Consider the following 19,958-nt stretch of genomic DNA (forward strand, 5'->3'; position numbering starts at 1 on the left):
TCGACTCCAAAATTGTAATCATGCACTCTTACCGTGGTTGCAATCGTGTCCGGTATATAACGCCCCTCTGCGTGATATTCACAATAATGTGAATGTTATTATTATTTTTTCGAGTTCTCCCTCCGCGCTTACATAGGTTTCACGTCTGTTATGTTGTTCTTCTATTCGCTGATTTTCGACATGGAAAAGGCTGTTCCTGTGTGCATGGACTGTATTGCCTGGTTATGAACATCGGTACACGGAATAATTATTCAACGCAATCGCTTATACATACATCTCATGGCTATCGCAATATCTATTACAGTTTATTTAAATATAATGTTACGCAAGTTGGCAAGAGCGTCATTGGAAAACAGCATAAATAAAAGTGAGGATGAATAGAAACAAGGTCCTGTCTCTCCCTTGCTTTCATACTCGTTTATATTCGCGATGTTTTCATTGTTTATGTATCTAATAAAAAAACATATAAAGTGATACCTAATAAATTCGGCGACAAAAATTCTTTACCGAATTATAAAGCAGTGTCAGCGCTTCCCATATTTTCTGAATGTCTGCAAAAACATACACATTTGGTTAACTCAGCTGTGCGAAATTTTTTTAATTATCTCACATTCTTAATTTTGATTTCGAAGTGGACGATCTACCGAAGTTACATTGTTTAACATGAAATAAATAAATTTAGGAAGCAGAAAATAAAAAAAGTTACCGTTGGGAGTCTTTTTATAGATATTCGAAAGCGTTCCATCGGCTAAACGAATAGGCACGGTCACTAAAGATCGCACCGGCCAGAATATTTTATTTGCAAAATACTAGGCTGTGAAGGTCGCTCAGCTCAGCGTGCTTTCTTCGCAGCTCATGACGGGCATGCAGGCATGGGTACGTTACTGGCCAAATGTAATAGTTTTAGAGTTACTCAGGCAATAAAAAAAGCCCTGTTACGGTGTCAAAAAGAAAGAGTAATTTGTTGCAGTTACTTCGCTGAAGTAACCCCGTTACTTTGTTGTTACTTAGACATTCGAAACATTAGAAAACATTCAAAAGGAACCTTCTTTAATAGGGTTTTCAATTAGTATAGATTTCTTATAAGACATTGTGTTGTTCACAGTAGTGAATCTGATTTTTTTTAGAACTAATTTATGATCAAGAATTTAGTGTCTCCTCTTTGGAAAAATGACAGGCGAGATCAGTTCTTCAAAATATCTATATATATATATATATATATATATATATTGCTTAATGAGTTCCTTAAGTTTTCAAGGGAAGTTTCGTATTCATATAATATATATATATATATATATATATATATATATATATATATATATATATATATATATATATATATATATTCTAAAGAAATACAATGAAAACCCTTGATTTTCGAAATATTGTTTATTTGTAATACGCCATGCATATCTTCATTGTTTTGTCGTATTTGCTATTTTCTTGATGTTATATAATTTTGACTTCTGTATTTGCTCACAATTCTGTCAAAGTCTGCGGGAAAGTCTCAAGCTGCGTTGAGAAGTTTTTTTTCATCTCTCTTTTTGAATTGGAATAAATAATATTGAATTAAATTGAAGATCATAGTACGCAAGTTTCTATAGTGAGAACAAACATCACGCAGGAAATGAGGCTGTTTGAAAGGTGTTCTGGCCATCATTCGTTTTCTGCAGGTTTAAATTATTTCATAACGTGGCGTGCCTGGAATTTGTAACCAAAAATATACTACTTTGCCGTTAGATATATAAACATGGCGGAGAAGGATAAATTTTTCTCCGTCATTGCATTCACATGTTGCCTAAATATATATCGTTAAAAAAATTATATTCCTAGTACACAAATAGATAATCATATCACAGATTACAAGCAACACATCATACATGTCTAACAAGAAAAAATAAAACAGCACAAAAAGACGCACGGAAAAAAGAAAGGAGTACACAGACACTGCGATGACTATCAAGTGCCATTTTCTTTTACTAGTCAATACATATATATGTATATAAAAGAACAGAGCCCTCTTCAAAGAGACAGAGCCAGTTCGTACAAAACCATCAAAGGAATGTGCCAAATTGACTGATAGTAGTAAATTTATATCGGAAATATTAAGCACCTGTTGGGGAGTCACCGGATAAATCTTATAGCGAACCTAAATTTCCCGTATTTACTCGAGTAATAGCCGCACTGTTTATAAAAGAACTCCGAGGGTTCGCTTTTCCGCACAGCACGCAGATTTCCAATCACCGCGATCGACAGCATGATTCCAGCTCTTTACTGGACAGAGATAATGTCCTCGTGCGAAGATACCATCTGTGAAGGTTGAATTTGTATAGAGAATCGTTTTCTCGACTTGGTTATTCGCTATGTTATTTATGCGCAGCGCTAAGATTGGCTGTATATGTGTTCTGTGGGAAAGTAGACGCAGGCACCTTGTTCATAAATAGTGCGGTTATTACTCGAGTAAATACGGTATTAGCCATTTTTGGTACATCCCTGTGATGGTGCGGTATATGAAGCGGCTTGTCAATCATGCAGGTCTTGAATCGTTCTTTATTAAACTGTGATGTTTTGTTCTTCGTGTAAAGTTGTACAAAGGCGCTGGAGGAAGCTGGAAGTGTTTGTAGGAGGCACCACTCTGGATTTCTTAAACTGCAACAAAATATAGGAGGTAATTGTGTTCCTTAGTATTTTTTATTTTCAAATCTTGTTGGGTGCAAAAGCATTCTATTCTTATTTGGAGTTTTTCTATTTGATAGTATTCTAGCTCACATAATTACAATTAGTTATAAATAAATATAACAACACTGACTCTTTAAAATTAGTTTGCGAGCGAGAATAAGCGAAACAGAATGTGTGCTCGGGATAATTTATTTTGAAACGCGAAGACCGCTCAGAGAACGTACTGGAAAATGAAAGTGACTCATGCGCACACGTTCCTTTCGCAACCTTGGGCGTTCGTTCTAGCCTTACGCATCTCAGGCTTTACAACATTACGTGGTACGTTCGTCCTTATAGTTTTCTTTTTTTTTAATTTTACGCGAAAATTAGAAATGTCTAGTGCACACTGTATCTTTCGCCATAGCGTCGGATTCGTGGAATCTGTCGCTCTCTTCTTTAATCACTTCTTTTCAGTTCGAGAATTACTGCAGGTGTTTGTTGCCACTTGAAGTCATGTAACATTTGGCGGAAAGTGGAGTCCTCGCGCATGGCAACTAAAAGTCTTACTGGCAGGTCTCAGAATCCTGGTTCTCTCTTTGACCAACCTCGTGGTTGTAAAGAGTTGTAAGTATGGTGGTTTTTTTCTTCCTCGTTAAGTTATGTGTGTTGAGAAATAAAAATGATGTTCAATCAAAGAACATTTTATAGTCGAGCAGGCTACGTGGTACGTAAGTATCCCAGTTGCTGCCATTTCAAAACAGACATGAATATCCAAATAAAATTATAGCATATTACGAAAGTATCTTACGTAAAATTAATATACGTACTTGAAGCTTGTTCTAAAACAAGATTCACTAATCTTGTTTTACAAGATAATTATTCGAAGTGACGCAGTTTGCTACTCAATTGAATTTTATTATAAATTTAAAACAAAATTGAAAGAGTGCAAGTTTTTCCCGCATGCCAAATCAATAGTACCTCATGCTATCACGCTTTCTTAAGCAAAAATAAAGGTAATCGCATTCCTAGGTGAATATGAGCATCGATTTACCTTTTCTGAGAATACCATGTGTTAAGAGCTCACCAGTAATTTTCGCTAGAATAAAATGCTCACCTGCTTTTCTTGTGGTGTGTTTCCACGCAGAAAGTTGGCAACGCCTAAGTGTATTTTAAAAAATTCGCATTTTTTATATTATATTTTGCTGACTGCTATAAACATTTTTCGTTCAACCTTGTGTTTAACCACGCAGTTGACGAACACGGTAAGCGGGATAAGAAAGCAAGGTATTACAACTTGGAACTAGTAAAAGTATACAGTAAAAGAAACGGAAACATGAAAGGTAGACAGTGGAAATAAAAAATTGCGCTGCTCTCAGTGGTGTGGCGAAAACCAAACGATGTTTTCCAGCATACGGGAAGTTACTCGATTCAAGATGGCGGCGCACCCGTCGACAATAAATATATAAATTGTGTTTTGTAGAACAACTGGAATCTAGTTTTTTTTAAGGAAACTTGCTTTAGTGCGTTCTTAGACTTATGGGAAAGTTGAAGTCGGGGGGGGGGGGGCAAAAAAAAAAAGACGTCAGAGTTGTTGACTACTAAGTTAATTTTTAAATCGTATTGACTAACTTCTAAGGTTTTCTAGTCTTGGAGCATAATATAATGACGCTCATGCAGTTTACAGTCTAGCCATAACGTAAAATATGAATTTAAAATAAAATTAATAGTGGGCGCTGCACGGCGAAAAGTGTCATCCTTGTGCACAGTTTTAAAACTGAAAGTGACCCACCAAAGCGCGCCAATAGAGTGGATTGTTTCGGTTTGCGCATGCATGCTCCCATTACTTCCGGCGCAGAAATGTGGGCTGCAAAACCATTTCAGAACGGAATTGACGTTACAGGCGGACTTTGGTGGGTTAGTTTCGGTCTGAAGCCGTGTATAATCATGTCATTTCTCGTCCCTTAGCACCCACTACGAATGTTTAAATAAAATTTCACGTCACAGCTGAAATATAAAGGCCCATTCACACACTTGCGACTACCTAGGGACAGTGTACCTTAAGACCCATTACAACCTCTTACGACGAGAGGAAACGCTGACACCCTGGCGCCACCTATGCGATGAACGTGGTACAGCATTTAACTAGAGCAATAGTTTTGCGGTATTAGCAAGATGAAATGTAAGCACTACCTATAAGATATGGGCGTTTAAATCCTTAACAAAATTCTGCCAAAAGCTAAGCCGAGAAAATTCTACGCAAAAAAAAAAAAAATATACCGGACTGCCAAGTATTCCACGGATACCGGATAGGTTGCGCTGGTGTGTTTTCTTGTCTTAGGAGATTTGAGAAGGTTTCAAGGCAAACGGTCCCGGACAATCGCAAGTGCGTGAACCAGTACTAAGATGATACGTAATGCCCGAAAACTAAAACAACTGCATTATGCCCCGGAAACTGAAATTTCAAGAAGTTCGTCGATCCTGCTTGTTTGATTGGCTTATTAATTAACCAATGTGACGTCTTTTAGTGTCCGTCATCTCCCTCAACGTATCCTCATGGCTGAAAACCCCAACCGCAAGTAATCTTTGGTCTTTCTTTTATTATTATCTGGGCCTTCTCGAATACACCACAGCGTATAACAGAGCGTTAATGACACACAGAAACAATTAAAAAAAAAAAAGAAATTCAAATACACTTTCGAAAATGTGTCAGGAGGGCGACGAGGGCGGACCGCCTTCTCCTGATTGGCTACTGTAAAAGTCTGACATTCTCTTCTGGGTATGACTAAGATTAATATATTGAACTTTCATTCCCGGTCCCGGTCCGGGTGCAGAAAATAATTCACCAGTGACGTCACGAGCTACGTCACTTCTGCATTCCGGATTATTCCGGGTGACGTTTTGCGGGTTGGTTTGGACCGCCTTTAACTCATCCGCACAACCACAGTGTAGTATAGCTTTCACGGAATTTCTAAAGCCAATCTGTAAAACATGCGCAAACACACCCTACCCTGGATTTAGGGTGTTTCGACTTAATTTTTGGACACACATGGCTAGCGAGCAAGTTCGTCCGCAGCAGTAAGAGATCCGAAAGTCCCGTGGTTGAGGATGGGAGACTCCACAGCTGAAAAGGGTCGGACGTGCAGGTTGGTCTCTAGGAGCCGGGTGTTGCAAGGGCATGAGGTCCGGGCATCAAGTTATTTTTGACGGCTCTCTGGTGGCTCGTGACATTACTTTCAGTGGAACAGACAATGCTCCCTTAGGACTTGTCAGTCGTGTTACAGAAGCAGAGAAAGGTATACATCATATGCACCGAATAAAATAAAGTAAGCAGGCCCTCCTAGAACCCAACAACACTAAATAGTCCGCCTCCCTTTCTGATTTTCTTTAACAGCACGTTCGACATCCCAAACTTAACTCCAGCCTTTATCTCCGAAGTCCTATAATTCATGGAATATCGCATTTAAAGGAATAATCCACCAAATTTCTAGGGCCTATTTTATTCACTAAATGTAAACAACGCTCTGGCCACACCACAGAGACACCGATTTTTCGCTCAATAAGGCACCAAAGCATTATTTGAGGAGAATTAACCGAATGTCGTTGCGTCACCCTGAACTTAAAGGCAGTGCAGCACCTCGCAGGCAATGTGACAAGCTGCGTGTGCGCCAGCCCTGTCGAACCTGAGTTTCCTTCTCTGTTGGCCAATTTATGTTTTGCGGGGAGCGGGCAGGGGCAACTAGAAACGGCCAGGTTGTAACGCGCAAACGACACCAAGTGGCGGAGCTCATAACCACGCCAGCCCCCAAGCAGCCTTGTCCATGCTGGGCAACGAGGTAGAGGGGCTTAGAGTGATAAACCGGAAGTTCGGAAGTGGCACCCCCCCGGTTGCCGCCATATTTTACGCAAATGTGACCACTCGTCACGTGACCTCCCAAGAGCCGTGACGTCACAGGTAAGATGGCAGCGCCCAGAGCTGGCGGATGCGAGTTTGTTCGGTGCGCGGTAGCCGTGATGTGGAGCTGCTTTCGGACGACTTCGGGCTTCTTCGTGCTCGCTGACGCAGGTATAATGTGAAACTATGAAGGAATGAGACTTTATACCGTTTTTGCGCAAGATCGCTTTGGATCATCTGGATCATCGCCGTACCGGTGCTTGGATTCCGGGATGTGTCCGAGGATCGATAGAACTTTGAGTGCTTTTAACATGAAATTTTCGCATTCTCTTAAGCTTTGTTTGAACGTTGAATTATCTAAGAATCTACGCGAAATGTATACGTCGCGTTAGGGCCTAAGGGAAGTTGTTTCAGCCCTCCGTCACCGAACAACCATAGCAACTTTTAGCGAGGAAGCTCCTGCGATTTTAACCTTTTGTGCTAATCCACGATTCTACATTCCATCGCTTTTCTTCCTTTTTTTGTGTGTGTGTGTGAGTGCGAAGTACACCCTTATTTTCAGCTACGAGGTTGGCGTTTTATTGAGTATGGGGAAGAATAAATCGTTGCAGGCACCTGCTTCAAAGCTATTTGACTTGCTATAAGAACAACTGTTTTAGTGCATGCATAGATTAACTGCGCATTTTTTCTGTTTTGTAGGATTTATTGCAGCTATACAATTTTCCATCAAGAGTGCATTGTATTAGTCGGTCAATGATTTAATTGTTCTAATTACCTGGATTAGATGATTCATATTTGTGTTCATCCCTTGCCTGGAGAGCAGTCTTGTTGAAAAATGTTGACTACCATTCCTTTCGGTCTCTTCAATAGACTCTTTTTAAAAGTGTGGGCTGTCTATACTTCGCATCACCGTAACTTGGAAAAGGCCAACCGCCACAGCCCGCTCGAGCCAATCAGAGAGACGGAGCGAAGGTGTGCGACAAATCTGTGCAGACGAGCACTCTGGTGATATGCTGTCATGTGCCTCTCTCCAATCTGTGTATTGACTCACCGAGACCGTAGCCTTTGCCGTCTGCCAAATTCTGATAAAACAAATTACAGTAGCTACTACTGTAATTACCCCAGGCTTTCATACTTTGGGTATTTGTTCGACAAGAATGTTATGTCCGCCATCCCTGTGAATTCGGCTCAGCACCTATTGGACTCGACTGCTGCATTGGCGTTCGACGTGAACTGGGGCCCATTCGTGTGCTTTGCGCCGAAAAAATGGTGACGGTTGTGTTGCTTGATAAGGTTCTGCAAAGGGTCTATTGTGTCATACATATAGGAAGTGTCATGCTATATAACAATGCATCAACACATACTATTAAACTATATGCTCAGAGGTGTGTTTGTTTTTCCGATTAACAAGTTACAGCAGTGTGCTTTAATGCTATTATCATGTGTGTAGTTTTAAGTATCCTCCCTGCAATGCCTACGAAGGCCCCTGGAAGGAATAAATTAATAAATAACATTTTCACATCACTGGAGTTGGTTTTCGGATGCACCACATGTTCAGGAAAGGTTGATTGAGTGCAGCCCCTTGCAAGAAGTCTGCCAGTCTGGTATGACCCCTTAATTAATATTGAAGGGTCGGAGAAGCGAGTGTCCTCGTAAGGTCCAGAGCGTGCAATGGACACAATTCTCGGTGTGTAGACTCTCAAGGCATGAAGGCAAGCGGAAATATGTTTATCTGGTTAGTGTATCAAATATGTTTATTTCCACTTGATTACAAAATTATTGATTCTTAGTAAATGGTTCCATAACGAGTTCTTTCTGCGACAGTCTCGTGTCAGGCGTTCAGTCGTAGTACCTGTGGACCTTGTTGTCGGATGACGCTCCTGGCACGTCGGTGTTCAGTTTGGTCGAGTGGCAACTTTGACCAACTGATGCTGTCTTGTAATCATACGTCATGTGCACTGAAGCTGCAGGGCTGGCTTCTAATCCAAAAATTTTCCTGGTAGTTCTCGGCATCAATGTAGCAAGTTCGGGCATGTATTGCTTACGTGGCTGTGCCTTCTGCTGTACCGTTGACTTGAAAGCTGGCAACAATTTTTGTTTGCTATCCAAGTCTGGTGATGCTTGCAGTTCACTTTTGAGAGCAACCGACCATTCTATTCCTTCAAGTCACTCAGGGGCATTCTCCCTCAAAGTTGGAAATTGTGTGCTTCGTGGAGTGGACACAGAAAATTGGTGTCAGCAAATTTTTAGGTATTGTCCTTGGACGACAACCGACACCTAATCCACTGTCACTGCATCGCCGCTCACCTGCTTTGTCGTGCTTACCTCTTGTTAAGGTGATGGACATGAGGAGCTTTGGGGTAGTCAGGGATTCAGAATCTTCGATTCAGCACCTTCGGCATCAGGGACAAAGGTCGCCGAAGGTAATCCTTAATCCCCCGTGGTCGCTCCTCGAGACGTAATCGAGGGTCGTTTGGCACGAACCCTCGCCGACCAATTCATTGGTACGGGCTGCTTTGGTAGACATGGTAGGCTTCATGCAGTGGTAGCAAAGTGGTTTTCGGTCGCACATTCGCATCACCTACGTTTTCCTCGGTGTACTTTGTTGAGCACAGTCCTACACACAATGTCGGGAATGCTTCAGCGTTAGAGTGTCTCATTGAATTGGCATTGAATACTAAGGGGCAGCCGGTGGCGGTCGTCGTGCCATTGTGGCGTAAGTTGCCCTTGGTTTGTCAGATGCCGCTTCGCTCGCAGAAGTCTCGGTTGAAATACCTGTCAAACTTGTTCCGAAACAATCTCGGCAATCAAAATAAAAGCCGGGCGACTGATGGCAGGAAGTAGCTTCCTGATCTCCTCCCAGACAACGTCGTGGGTGATGTCGTGGATGCCTGGGAGGCTGGCGTCGAAGTAGTAGCTGGACAACTCGAGTGTCGAGACGCCGGGAAGTTGTTCATAGTGGCAGGCTCGGGCATGCAGTGCACATTCCATGTTGGAAGCCTCAGTGATATGAACACTTCGACTGTTGTTGGGGGGTTGCGGACAAGGCTTCCGAAGGTGTTGTCCCTCACGTGAGGCGCATGGGATTCTTAGGTTCTTGTCTTCTGTAGCATGAAGGTCGGCGTGGGCGTGGGCGTGGACACTCGATCAAGCGCAAAACATCCTCCACGAGTGCGGTGGCGCTCTCATTGGGGCAGTGTCCTGGACAGAATCAAGAATGCGGCTCTCTTTCGTTGATGTTGGCTGACGAATGCGCGCTTCAGCTTGATCTTGCAAACTTCCCATGACGTTAAGGAGGATCCATGGTTCTCAGACCAGCGCCGGTAGTTGCTTCCACGAGAAGTATAGGTTCTGCAGGAGCTGGTTGTCTGTCCACCCAATTTGGCGGGCGACACTGTCATATTGTTCAATCCAGTCCTTGACGTCTTCATACAGCTTGCGTGAAAAAGCGTCGGAGTGTGATTTGCGACGGGCATGCAAACAATGGTGGGAGGGGACACGGTTTGCTGCTACAGGTTTGTCATTGTTGGCTTAGTCAGCTTCGGATTTTCTGACAGGAGACCGAATTCCGGTGGTTTTTCCTGGTAGCAGCAACTGGCTCGGATTTCAGGTGCTTCGTGGTGTATTTCCGAGGTTACTCCTTGTGGTACTCGGTCGTCTTGCAGTTGTTCTGCCAGGCTTGGGTCAGGACTTTGCCTACAGCTCGACAGGGGTATAAGACGCAGAATAGTCCGCCAGCCGTGTCCCATTATCGGGTTACTCGGCTGAAGAGCCGCCGGGTTCACACAGAGTGAAGGGCTACGGGTAAAGTGCCCAGTACCTCCACCTGAACATACGATTACAGCTGAGCATGACCTGCAGTGTCCCAGAATAGTGAATATTGATAGAAGATAGGACTGGAACAAGGATCCGTGACAGTATAACAAAACTAGCAGAAGAGAATCTATCCTGACCACTGAAGAAGCTGCATTGCTTTAGTGGCATTCTGTCCGAATAAATCCTCTCCTTCGGGGTTTGGCGACTGCCGTGGACGAACTGAACTGAAATGGATGTGGGACCACTTTTCTGGTAATGAGCCACTGCAGACTGTTGCCACAAAGCGGCGTGAGCTGGGTACGTAACAGGCTCGGTGAAATGTCCGGACAGCTTGCAATTCGCGTAACGAGTGTGGATGAAACGTTTGTGTTGACGAAACGTGCGACAGACCAGCGGGATCAATACCAACTGCAACACCTGTGCTCCGTGAAAGTGCACGTCTAAGCCGGAACAATTTCGGAAGCAGCACAGCACCACCTAAAGCATGGCACAGGAACTACCAGCCAGGAGGCAGCTCTTCGGTGCGCCGCACACCTGTGCTCCGTGAAAGTGCACTTCTACGCCGGAACAATTTGTAAGCAGCACAGCATCATTCAGCACGGCACGGGAACTACCAGCTTCAAGGCAGCCTTCCGGTGCGCCGCACAACCGAAGTGAGCCCTCGGTCATTTGATCGAAGCTGCACCGCGATTGCACACCGCCAAGCACGACTCAGGCAATTTCCGTCGCTAAACTGTGCATCCAAATATATTGCACACGCTTCACTGCAAACCTCGGAGATTCCGATGGTCAACGAGAGCACAGAAACGTCGCCTTAAATTTTATCCTAGCGGTATCCGAATCAATCCGAGGTCCGAGCAACGTAGGTCAGATTGTCTCTTCCGTGGCAATATCCCGGTCGGTCACCAGCGAAATGCACACCGTTTCTCCGTATTTTCACGTTATACCTACGTCAAACACCACGCTGAACTCTGAACTCGCTTTCGACCGGCCTCATATGACGGCTTCCGCGTCTGAAATCAACTCGCCGAGATGAACGACAACCAACAAAGCATCCGACAAGCTCCGGCCCAGCTGGGCCCAGCCGCTGCATGGGCGCTGCCATCTTTCCTGTGACGTCACGTATTTGGTTTGGTCATGTGACGTGTGGTCAAATTTGCGTACAATGGCAGCCTCCTTATGGGGGTCACTTTCGAGTGCAGACCGGAACCCCGGTTTATCGCTTAAGCCCCTCTACCTCGTTGATGCTGGGCCAGCTGACGTCACGTCTCCCAGGATGCATCGCGCTCTCTGCTGACTGATCTTCAAGCGCTCGCTGGAATCGGTCCTTTAGAATGAAAAATATAGCCATCCGTACAAAATTAAAAGCGTAGGATGGTCATTAGCAGAGAGAGTCGATCATACTTTGCTAATTTCTGAACGTGGCAGCTATATTTTATGTGTCGACTCAGTATCCCTTTATGGTGGAATATTTTAAATTTGTTTAAAGAGAAAAAAAAAAGAATTTCGGGAGTGGATAAACACGTTGTATACTCATTTTCGCACTATATTTAGCGGAGAAACCAACGTTGCGTCGCCTGACATCACTTAACCACATGAATGATGATCACAACTTGGCGGCACTTCACGCCACCACGTCGTGTGGCGTACATGTCACTTCACATGACCACGTTTAGCGGAAAACTAGAGGTCACGTGATCTAAAGTTAAAGCACTTGGTCACGTGACGTTTTTTTGCCCCATGAACTGACGTCAACGTGTCAGGGATTATGTCGCCTGGCCTGACGTTATGGTCTCCAATCGAGGACCTTCGCAACGCATGTGGCTGCCACGTCGAGGGACGGGGTTCGAACCCCTTATACACTGGCTCTTTCTTTATCATTCAATGCTCTTGAAAGATTTAGCCCATTCTCGTCTCTCATCGTGTGTTCTGGTTCAGAACTTTCTCGAACGTACCGAGAGAACAAAAGCAGCGGGAACACGCTGCTTTGGATCAGTCACCCTTTCGTCTACATTGCAAGGTGAGTTGTACATTTATCACTGTGCCTGTAGACACAAGTTCATTTCATTAAAAGTTTATTTCGAGTTTTACAGTCGTCGATCATTTTCCATCCGCGACAATATCACGACTCTACAGGACGTCAAGTCACGTGATGTAATCACATGAGGGACGTAAGGATGTCAAGTAGTCGTGTCGCCTATACCATGGCGCCACGCGATATGAACGTCAAGCGAAATTTAGCGGTGATTTTGCAGTCCCACGACCTGACCACACGCGAAGTGGCCTTGAACATTCAAAATGAACCATTACTAGATATAATTGCACCGTATATTTACAATCAGTTTCGAAGCCCATCAAGAGAAGAGCAAATTGTTCAAATTAGATGGGATCGCTTATTTCAGGAAGTGATCCAGATTTTTATTAGGCTGTTTATTAGCTTGAGTTTGTATTTAATTACCCTCCCGATATTCCACAAAACAATTTTTTTTTTGTAATACACGTTCTTCCTTCAACAACCGTCTACGGCGCTGCATTTCGATTTTGTAATAAATAAATAAATAACTACATAAGTAAATAATATACTTCCTGTAAAACGACAAAATTGTTCATAAAACACACTATAAAAATGAGTAATATGCTCATGTTTCCTTCATAAGTATGCTCGTTCTAGCTTCACGCAACTGATGCGACGCACGACTACACAACGCCTATGTCCTCCCATTTTTTTTTTTAAATTTTACTTAGAACTTGCATTACAGACTACATGCCATATATATCAACCGAGCATAAAATTCGTGGAATTTTGTGTGCTTTTTTATATCTCGCATTTAGGTGTTCGTGTCGGCCGTCACTTTCATGTCGACACTGCAGGTGTTCGTGCCCGCATAAAGTTACGTAATATTAAACGGAAATTGAGACATTTTCCGCATGGCAACAAGAAGTCTCCTTGGTGTGCCTCGAAATGGTATATAAGGGACTATATCTGCGGCATTCTTTATCGGACACAGCTCGGCCTCGGCACACTCTCGTCGGCAACAATGAAGTGCTTGGCTCTCTCAATCCTCCTGCTATGTTTGACCCCTTTCGTGGTTGAGGGCAGGTGTAAGTACGGTGTGTTTTTTTCTAAGTGAAGTATTTTATTTTCCCGGGAGCATAAAAAACATGAAATGTTGTCCCATTATACTGGAAAATTCTTAACCGCCTTCACAAACTTCGATCTATTGCGCAGGCCGGTTCAATTCTACAGTGGTGATCGGAAACAAAACAAAAACGCTAGAAACAATTTGGACAGCAAGCGGTGGGCAATAATGACTTGGTGTAGGTACTTCTAACTGCGCGGGCCGTTCTTGGTTGATATATTTAATGTATTTTGACAACAGACACATTGCGTTCTCTTCTTTCTTTTCAAGCGCCTAATGATGCTTAGTTGAAATTCTTTATTATCTTATGTATTTTATTTAATACATAGTCAGGAACTCCAAGTTCTGCGTAATTGGTAAACTTCCGTTCTTCCATTGCAGGGCCTCTGTTCCGACCAGAAGTAATTGAAGTGATCGTAAGTAAAATACTCTAATAACATTGGTACGCAGGTATATTGCCGCGCGCGCAGTTGGCCAACTAGGCAGCGCGCGTGTGGCCTAACGGTTATTGTGCCTGCCTCCCACGCGAAAAGCCAGGGTTCGATTCCCAGGGACGACGCATCTTTTCTTTCTTCCTGTAATCTAGTATTCTGGTAAATACGAGAATCCTGTTGGGCTTCTGCGAGGTCCGAATGTTCTACTCGTGGAACTTACCACGCCGATTATTCTAGAAGACCACCTACAAAGGGGCTCCACGTGTCGAGCCGTAGTCGGTTTCGCCTCAGCGTCCGATTCTGCTGTTATGCCGACTTCGACGCCCGCGACGCTGTCCTGTTATCTTCTGTTTCCTTTTTAGATGCGGAGCATCTCTTGTTCGGGTCTATGTCCCGCGGCGTCGTAGTCCGCACTCACACTACGCATGCGCAACTCTCCTCCTTCCCTCTCTCTAACAGCTGCGCGTTACTCTCTCCGCTCTTTCTCTCTACCAGCTGCGTGCACTTCGCGTGCGTTCGCTTCTACTCACACCGCGCGCGCATGCGCAACTCTCCCCCTCTACTCTCCTCTCCTTCAAGTGTAAATATAAGCAGCGGTAGCGCGCTGCGTTCAGTTCACCGCTGTTGACTCCACTTCACTCCGTTCTTCCGATGAAATGTGATGGAAGCAACAGTCCCGTCAGTTAGTGGGTTGGCGCAAGCAAGCGTCAGCACCACCCCACAAACTAACAGCAACGTTACGTCCACTGAAGACAAAGCTGCGCAGCGAAGGGCACGCGACGCTGAGCGCAAACGCTTGAAGCGAGCGGCAGACCCTGAACTACGGCAACGAGAAGCGGCGTCCATTCGTCAACGTCGAGCGGCGAATGCTGAACTACGACAACGTGAAGCAGCGGTGGTTCAAAAACGTCGAGCCGCAGAACCTGAGGTTCGGGACCGTGAAGTTCAACGTAAACGTACGAAGCGAGCGGCGGAACCCGACCTTCGAGAACGGGAAGCCGCGTTGGTTCGTGAACGTCGAGCAGCAGAACCTGAGGTTCGGGACCGTGAAGTTCAACAACGTTACTAACACCGTTAATAACACCGTTAATAACACCGTTAATAACGATCCGCGATGCTCCGCATCACTCCATGGTTCCCCTCGGGAAGATGGTGTAATTTTTTTTTATTTTTGGGCACAAGTTCGCCTTATTAAATGTTTAGTTTCCTCAGTTATTCTTTGTTTCACTAACTCTTTATTCGTGACAATATCAGTGATAAGACAGAAATGTTACTTTACAAAGTTGAGGGTTTACAATCGTCTCAATTCAAAGAGAACCTAAAGATATAAGAATGCCACGTACAAATTATTTTTAATTTCTTTGCAGTAAGACATTTTATCTCGTGGTTTTTCGTTTCACCCTAAATTGCGTGTACTTTATATTTTATTAATGAAAAACTATAAATCTATAAAATTTAAGACTTCTTTGAAGATGAAGTTCGCAAACAAAAAAGTTGGTTTAAGTCGCACCAGGAGTCACTAGAAAGCGACGCTCAGACCTTAGCCACTTTTTCTCCCACTTCCTGACGCCGACAAGATGGTCATTCGTCCGTTCGCATCGAGTGACATTTTTCTTTGGTTGAGCGGCTGGTGAGCATCAACGTTTCGTGCTTAGAACCGCACGGGCTTCGTTGACGATAGTTATGGTTTCAAAATGCAACATTTTAAGTGCTGGATAGGGAATTAGAAGATCACCATGGTATATAGTTTTGTTCTGTTGCAAACTGCTTTAGCAAGCCGGATGTTGGAAAGCATTCTTAGCATCTTCGGCCAAACAATTCGACAAAAGCTGTTCACAAACTGGCAACTCTGATTCTATGCACAAAAATGACTGAACTACGGTGCCTGCATCGCTCCTCCAACTGCTGTCTTTACCGCATCCACAATATTGGTTCGCCTGGTTTCTCCCTGATGACATTATGATGGCGTCACGCTGTTGCCGGCTCCGATCGTGACGGCGTAACACCAGCGGTGGCGTGTGTGGCAAACGCCTATTCTGCTTCAAGTCGTTCTTCAGTTTGACAGTAAACGGAGGCTTCGTCAGCCACAAGTTTGGGCGAATTGCCAATATCAACACTCGACTTCACTCGTGCTTTTCGCCAGCATTTTTACGACCAACCGCCAGGATCGCGACATCCGACAGCATGACGCTCCGGCTTTTGTGTCGTCATTTGTTGCCACTGTGGGACCACTTTCGATTCACAGCAGAATAGGACGCTAAGCACACCAGTCGGAGGCTTGTTTTACACTTCGTTTAAGCTTAAATCCAGACGAGCGCGAGCACCTGGCTTTCAGCGTCCCTGACAAGCACGCGTGCTCGTGCAGTGCAAGCGCTGTTCAGGGCAACGTGCTTGAGCTTGTAGCATCGGCTCCGTCTGAACTTAAGCAGAAACGAAGTATAGGCCGCGTAACTGAGCGGTTGTTGGCTTATTTGTAAATCAGACGCATTACGTGATGTACAGGTTTCAACTATGTATTGAGAAATACGTCTCTTTTTCGTTAGTAACATCATGAACCCCTTTCTTACTTTCTATTTATACTGCTCTACATCTTATTGTTATTCAAAAAATAATACATATATATATATAGAGAGAAAGAGAAAGAGAGAGGGAGATAAAGAAAATATAGCGTAGGATGCCGGAGACTGTAAAGTAATGAAGTCACACTTGGAAACGTTGAAGAAGGCCTGTCTCAGGCCGAAACGTCGATTCACTAAATGCTTTAAAACTTCAACAACGTTTCGAAGTGCCGACTTCATTACTTTATATATATATATATATATATATATATATATATATATATACCGCGCCCCGGTGGAGAGATAGTCCGACCAACCTCTGCTGCGCTGTCATCGCGCGACGCAGCAGAGGCTGGTTGCACTATCTCTCCACGGGGCGCGGTGCCGCCGGGGCTGAGATGCGCTCCGATAGCAAACCGAAACTTAAAAACCCGTCGATTTTGTGCGGTTTTTCAGAAAGCCGTAAAGTGCTTCGCGTGCCTTCTATCGTTCTGAAATTGGTTGATTTAGTTTTTTTTTCGATGATGCTGAGCAATGTTCTAATTGAAACCATGCCCTTAAGCACAGTACTAAAAAGTTAATTACGCAAAAATAAAGAACAACTTAATTATCCCGGACTTTAATAATTTTCCTAAATGGGCTCCTGGCCCAGAACCAAAACGCCACAAGCCTTTTTTTGCTGCGATGAGTAGTTTTCGCAGGAGCGATTTGGCCTGCGTTCTCTAAAACACCCTATATATATATATATATATATATATATATATTAATAGAGTGCGAAAGGACTTGGAAGACACGGCAACCAAGCCTTGTCAGTTCGGTCTTTTATTTACGACCGACTTTCTCTTCCTTATCCCCGTGGCTACTTCGTCGTTCTTTGTATAACCAAATTATGTGATCGCGGTCTAACCGTAACACTACCCCCCTCCTCTGGAGAAGGCGAAGGTACGGGTTGAAGGCAGTTGTCGTCATCGGAGCGCATGGTGTATGGTTTCATTCGAGACACATGGACGATATCCTTGTTCCGTGAACGACCGTCGGGAATAGGCGTCACGCGTTCTATATCGTAGTTGACGTCCGATGTCTGTCGTGTGATTCGGTGTGGTCCAAAATACCGGGAGAGAAGTTTTTCTGAACGTCCAACAACACGAACGGGTGACCAGACTAAAACAAGATCGCCGACACAGTAGTTAACTTGTCTGTGCTTGTCGTCATAACGGATGACCTGTGTCTGCTGAGAAGCAAGTATGCGGTGTTGAGCGAGTTGGCGGGACTCTTCCGCTCGGTGAGGAACGTCTTGCACGTAGTCAGATGATGGTTCGGAAACGCTTGGAAGGATCGCGTCTAGGGACGTTACTACGTCCCGACCGCAGACTAAGTAAAATGGAGAATAATGCGTAGTTTCATGGATGGCCGTGTTGTAAGCATAAGTAACAAACGGCAAAACTTGATCCCAGTTGTCTTGATTATTGGAAATGTACATTGCCAGCATCGAGGCGAGGGTTCGATTAAAGCGTTCAGTCATCCCATTTGCTTGAGGGTGGTAGGCAGTTGTGGTGCGATGGATTGTGCAACAATACCGAAGGAGGTGCTGAATGACTGTAGATAAAAAGACGCGCCCTCGGTCGCTCACGAGTTTTCTGGGGGATCCGTGTCGCAGAACAATATTGTGGAGAAAAAACGAGGCCACCTCTTCTGCATTTGGTGCCGTGAGTGCCTGGGTTTCTACGTATCGCGACAAATGGTCGACGGCGACGATTATCCATCGTTTTTTCTGTGTCGACTCAAGAAAAGGGCCAAGGAGATCAATTCCAACACTCTCAAATGGGTGGTTAGGGGGCTGAATGGGATGCAGATAGCCCGCAGGAGCGAAGGTAGGCGTTTTTCGGATTTGGCAAGCTTCACATGATGTGACGTATCTGTGCACACTTTTGTATAAGCCAAACCAGAAAAAACGAGAGCGGGCGCGGTTGTATATTCGAAACACACCCAAATGTCCGGCAGTCAGATCATCATCAAGGGAACGAAGTACATCAGAGCGTAAATGTCGCGGGATCATGAGAAGCAGGGGTTGTCCTATTGGTTCATAATTGCGACGATATAGAACTCTCCCGACAATTGCATACATACGTTCCATTTTCGCTGCTCTGCTCCGTGGCCAAGGATGCTGTAAGAGTCGGATGATACTCCGCAGTTTCGGATCGTTACGTTTTCCGTTGCGATGTCCATTTGGAGGGATAAGGCTTGAACAGGGATCTCGGTGGCATCCGTGTCATCGGTGGTGGTAGGTTGTAGAGGGCAGCGGGACAAAGCGTCGGCATCTTGGTGAGCGTAGCTTGCCTTATAAACTATCTCGACATCATACTCCTGTAGACGAACTGACCATCTAGCGAGACGTCCTGATGGGTCTTCTATGTTGGTCAACCAGCAGAGAGCGTGGTGGTCAGTCACTACTCGAAAGCGTCGCCCGAATAAGTACGGTCGAAACTTGGTTATGGCCCATAATATAGCCAAACACTCTTTCTCTGTTGTAGAGTAGTTTACCTCCGCTTTAGTGAGCGTGCGGTTAGCATACGCGATGACCTGTTCCTTGTCATCTTTCTTCTGGATGAGGACAGCACCAATTCCATATCCGCTTGCGTCTGAATGTATTTCTGTGGGAGAGCGGGGGTCAAATTGGCATAGTATTGGGTCATTCGTCAGGGACAGCTTTAAGGATTTGAAAGAGTTCTCTTGGTCTTCTGTCCATTTGAATGCTGCATCCTTTGAGAGACGGCGATTTAGAGGTGCTGCACGGTCAGCAAAATTTTGGATAAAGCGACGGAAGTATGAGCAGAGGCCCAAAAAGATTTTCAGTTGTTTAACGTTGAGTGGCCGGGGAAATTCCGGGACAGCTCTTATCTTGTCGGGGTCAGGACGAATGCCGTCTGCGCTGACGGTGTGACCCAAGATCTGAATTTGGCGGCAAGCAAGATGGCATTTCTTAGAATCAAGTTGGAGACCCACTGTCTTAATGCATTCTAGGACGGATTGCAATCGTAAGAGGTGCTCTTTAAATGTCGCAGAGAAGATGACAACATCATCTAAATAGCAGAGGCATGTTTGCCATCTTAAACCCCTCAATAAAACATCCATCATCCTCTCGAACGTGGCAGGAGCGTTGCATAAACCAAACGGAAGGACTTTGAATTCCTAGAGCCCATCGGGAGTTATAAAGGCTGTTTTCTCTTGATCTTGGTCATGTATTGGTATCTGCCAATATCCGGATCGAAGGTCTATATATCTATATATATATATATATATATATATATATATATATATATATATTGTAAGAAAGACAAAGTGGAGATAAAAAAGACCGGCTTTACTGGCCGAGCCCTGGAGCAATTCTGCCCCGCGAGCTCCAGCATGAGACACACACCGCCCGTGCAGGCGGTGCGCGGTTGTAGATGGTAATGATAGT

The sequence above is a fragment of the Ixodes scapularis genome, unplaced genomic scaffold (assembly GCF_016920785.2).
Source record: "Ixodes scapularis isolate PalLabHiFi unplaced genomic scaffold, ASM1692078v2 PGA_scaffold1__304_contigs__length_218370807, whole genome shotgun sequence".
Lineage (NCBI taxonomy): Eukaryota > Metazoa > Arthropoda > Arachnida > Ixodida > Ixodidae > Ixodes > Ixodes scapularis.